The 4,918-nt window shown below is 41.3% G+C and overlaps 1 pseudogene; it reads right to left on the reverse strand.

Moving 5' to 3' along the window:
- Positions 1 to 918: 918 nt before the first annotated feature.
- LOC127198898 (probable ribosome biogenesis protein RLP24) lies at positions 919 to 1,391 on the reverse strand (annotated as a pseudogene).
- Between the last annotated feature and the right edge of the window lie 3,527 nt (positions 1,392 to 4,918).

Below are 4,918 nucleotides of genomic sequence, written 5' to 3' on the forward strand. Positions count from 1 at the left end.
GTAGGCTCAGCTACCTTGCACAGGTGAGGAGCAGGGTCATTTCTCCTGCTCTCATGATCTTAGTGCCAGGTCTCCTGCCTCCAGCAGATGGGGAGGTGGGGTCAGTTATATTACTGCAAAGGCAGAGGCAGGCAGATCTTTGTGAGCTCAAAGCCAGCATCATCTACAGAATGAGTTTTGGACAGCGAGAGCTACACAGAGAACCCCTGTCTCAAAACAAAACAAAATAAAAGATAAAAGCACACAATGAATTCTGAAAGGCACCAGGAGTCTTCTGCTTCTAGACCACTGCTGGCCTGGAGAAAGAGGGGAGTCTGCTGAGACAGAAGTCACAATTTGGAATTGAACATTCTCTAAAGCAAGAATAATAAGGTGCCCTTCAGGTAAAGTTTATTCAGCCCTGCCTACCCCCAACATCATAGCTGCTTATTAGAGTGACTGAAGCAGGCCAGACAGCCCAACATAATGCAGGTGCATTATATGAGGCCACTGTGCAACTGTAAGAAGCTTGTAAACCAACTAGACCAAAGCAAAGGAGACTGAGTTTGTCATGAGAATGAGTAGTTCCTTATGTGATCTCTGCTCTAATAACCCTAATAAACAGTCTATTCTCACTCCAGAAAAGTCCTCCATCATTACAGTTCTCACATTAGTGAGACAGTCAGTACAGAAATGTTGCCTGGTGCCATTATACAATGGCTCAACCATGCTATCTCCACAGTTTACCACCTCATCTACACACAAACGTTTGTGTTTGCCTGAGCAGACTGAAGTGAAGCAGAATGCTGAGCTTAAACCTAACACCCTGAATGGGATGCTTTTACAGGCTGCAGCTTAAGAAGGAACCTTATGTAATCAATTCACAACTTAGGACCCACTGGTTTCCAGTGTGCATAGAGCTGGTTGCAGGCAGCACCATTAGGAAGCATCTTCCATGTCCAAATCCTCCTGTAATCTTTTCTTCCAGCTGCTTTCCTTTGCCTGCAAGAAAAGCCCAGATGAGATGGTTGTTCTGCTTGCCTTCTTGAACTATTTGTAGCTCTTTGTTTTTCTTTAGCCTGTTCATTATAAATTTAGCCTGCCATTTCTGTATGAGCTCTTCAACTCTCTTCAATGCAGTATTGGCTTTATTTCATAGACATCAATGGTATTTCACAGATCCATTTCTACTCTTTTTCAAATTCAAATGAGTTGTCCACCCTTACGTCTTTGCCAGCTGCTTTCTGGAAGTCTTTAGTCCACCTGACCTTGCGTGGGTTCTGCTTCTTCTTGAAGTTTGTAAGATGCTTGAATTTGCATAACTGGAGCACCTTGCAGTCGTTGTGGACTAACACTGTGCCATAGCCATGGTAAATCAGCCTGGAACAGAAATGACACTTCTCAATCCTCATGCTGACCCTGTGTGGGACCCATCTTTTTAGACATCAAGTTTGAAAAACCATTTATCACATTTTTAACAGTAGATGTGATGGCTCATGTTAATTGCCAGCTGGGCAGGGTCTAGAGTCATCTGGGAGACAAGGCTCTGGTTGTGTTTGTGATAGGTGCTCTAGATTAGATATTTGAGGTGAGACGACACAGCACAAATGCGAGAAGCATCAATCCATGGGCTGGGGTCCTGGAGAATCAGACCCAAGTGTAAAGTTATCTCTCTGCTTCCTGAATGTAGGTGCAATTTGACCCACTTGCCTTGAGCTTCTCATCCACAGTGGTGAAGCGTTTTCAGGCAGTAATATAGACCTTAGCTGATTTGACCACCACGTTACATCCATTGTTTTAAAGCGCAGGTTTAAAGTATGTTTATTTGTTTGTTTGTTTTGGAAATTTGGGTATTTGCACATTTGCTTTTTAACCTTGACTCTCTTTTTAAAAGCTGTAAGAATGAAAGTAAAATGAAAGCTCAAGAACTTGAGATAATTATGCAACAGAGGCTATTTTTTTAAATCTAAGATTAAATATTTTAATGGAAAAATGTAAACGAATGGGTTTGAGTGATTTTTTAAGGTGTAAATTTATAAACTAGTAAATCTATAAGTGAGCAAATTGCTTACAGTTCATGTTAGTAAGTATATATGTATAAAATAGCAATGTAATTGTTATTTCTTAATCAGTAAGTGACTAACAATATCTAACAATAAAATGGGACAATTGTAACACACTTAATGAAGATTATGGGGGATTGGTTTTTCTCTCTCTGCAACCTTACCATCTGGCCCCCTTCTTGGGCTGCTTGAAATGAAACAGAAAGCTTCTTGAGTGCAGCATTGTGATTCTGAGCAGTTAAGCTGGTGTTCTGGATGGCTAGTAAGTGACTGGGACAGAACAGGTGCATCAGAGAAAGGGGCAGCTCAAGTCTTGGACAGAAGAAAGGGAGATGATGTTAGAGTTCCCCGTGTTAGTCTCCTCGCTGCTCAGAATGTCATGCAATGCCAGGCTTTGTGATTGCTTGCTTCCCAAACTTCCAGGTAACTGAAACCATGGGCAGTGAAAGAGTAGATAAGAGAGGAGGACTACAAACATTATATGCATGTACACATATATAATACATTTGTATTATATGTGGAACAGTTAAGTATTTTTCAAAATCGCATGTTGAATCATTTGCTCGTTTTAATTGCTGTGATTTATTTCAACATGTAGAATCTGTATATTTCTCAACCTAAAACGAGGTAACAGATTTTCTTAGGGTTATTTTATTAAGGGTTTAGAACACTTTGTCAAATTATTTTATTTTATTTTTTAATTAATTTATTTATTATGGATACAGTATTCTTCCAGGGTGTATGCCTGTATGCCAACAGACAGCATGGCACCAGATCTCATAGATGGTTGTGAGCCACCATGTGGTTGCTGGGAATTGAACTCAGGAACTTTGAAAGAACAGCCAGTGCTCTTAACCTCTGAACCATCTCTCCAGCCCCTGTCAAATAGTTTTAAAAGCCTGTGGTTTACAACATTGCTTCATGGGTTTGTGCCTCCTCTGTCATACACCTCACTGATCTTTCTTCTACAGCTCTTAAGAGTTTTAGTTGTCTCCAACTCTGTTTGCTTCCTTTAGATCCCTTTCCCCTAGCTGGGCTGCCTTGTCTGGACTCAGTGGGAGAGGATGTGCTTAGTCCTGCGGGTACTTGAGGTGCCAGGGTGGGTTGGTGCTCCTTAGGAGCCTCATCTTCTCTGAAAGGAAGGAGTAGGGGGAATGGAGGGAAGAGGGACATGAGGCGGGGACTGGGAGGAAAGGAGAGAGGGGGTGGGGGTCACATAATTAAGTGATAACATAAATAAAATAAAATAAAAATAAAATAAAATAAAATAGTTTCAGTTATTATGGGTTGACTATAAAATGTCCATTATGAGCTCATGTGTATGAACATTTGGTCCCCCAGCTGATGACACTGCTTTGGGAAGTTGTAGAACACTCAGGATGTAGGACCTACCTGGTTAACATAGGCTATTTGTCATAAACTTAGAGGATTAGCCTGGCCTTGATTCCAAATGGAGTTCTCCTCTTCCTGATTTGCTAATATATCAGCTAGTGGTACCACAAGCTCCTACAACCATGGACTTCCCTGCTGAGTGCAGGTACATCCTTCTGCAATGTATGTGCTTCTTCCGGGTAAGTCTGCAAAGCACTGAAGATCTCTGTTACTAACAAGCTCCCACGAATGCTAATACCTTTGGTCTGCAGACAACACCTTGAGCAAAGAAAAAAAAAATGCCTTAAACAGGTTTATTTCAATAATGCCTCAGCTGAGCTTCTCTCAGGATTGGAATGGTAGGCAGTTGGAATCTGAGGCATCTAGTAAGCACTTATGTGGGTAGGGCCCCATTTTCCAGTAAATTTAAGACTCATCTTACTTTTGACACTTGACCTAGAGTGGAAAAAATAAAATATTAAATTGCTCTGAAGCCTGATACGTTGCTGCCCCATATTCTGCTCTTTCCAATGGAGTTGTGGACAGGAAAATTTGTGGATGTGCAGGTGGTCAGGCCTTTGACCCTCTTTATTTTTCTCTCCCAGAGACAGATGGAGCATTTCATCAGGCTTTAAAACACCTAATAACTTCATAACATTAGAGTACTCATAATAAAGCACGACATATATATTGTTGCATACATTTAATTTGGTTTTGGAAGGTTGCTCTGGAAGTCAATTAGTTTTATGAAAAGAATGAGGTTTGTGTGCAGGTATTCATTTTTAGTCATTACCACAGTCGAATGAATAGAATTTTGAACAAATGTATATGACTCAAAATTTGTGTCTTACTGTCCTTAAGTATAGATATCTGTCTAGATTCTGTGCCTTTAAAGCCAAGATTAGGGTGTTATATTATGTGGATTTTCCTGGGGAATTGGTTTTTACTCAACTCAAACTGAAGAGGCAAACAGATCAATGAAACAATTTCGTTGAGCTGTTTTATTATTATAATTATTATTGTTATTGTTATTATTATTATTATTAAGTTTACATCCCAACCCTATCTACCTCCCTCATCTTCTCCTGGTCCCTCTTGCCCTTGCTTTTTCCTTTCCATCCTCCCTTCCTCCTCAGAAAAGGGGAGCCCTCCCACCAACCCACCCCAGCACATCAAGTCACTTCAGGCTTGAGTATATCCTCTTCCACTGAGACTGGGCAAGGCAACCCTGCTATGGGAAAATGATCCAAAAGCAGATGACAGAGTCCATGTCAGAGCCAGCCCCCGCTTCACTTGATAGGGCACGCACATGAGGAGCAAGCTGGCCATCAGCTACATATGCGTACAGGGCCTAGGTTCAGTCCATATTTGCTCTTTGGTTGGTGGTTCAGTCCTTGTGAACCTCCATGGGCCTAGGTTAGTTGGTTCTGTTGGTCTTTTTGTGGGTCTCTGTAGCCTTCTTTCCACTCTTCTACAAGACTCGTCGAATCTGCCTAATGTTTGGC

This window comes from Acomys russatus, chromosome 15 (genome assembly GCF_903995435.1).
Source record: "Acomys russatus chromosome 15, mAcoRus1.1, whole genome shotgun sequence".
In the NCBI taxonomy this organism is placed as follows: Eukaryota; Metazoa; Chordata; class Mammalia; order Rodentia; family Muridae; genus Acomys; species Acomys russatus.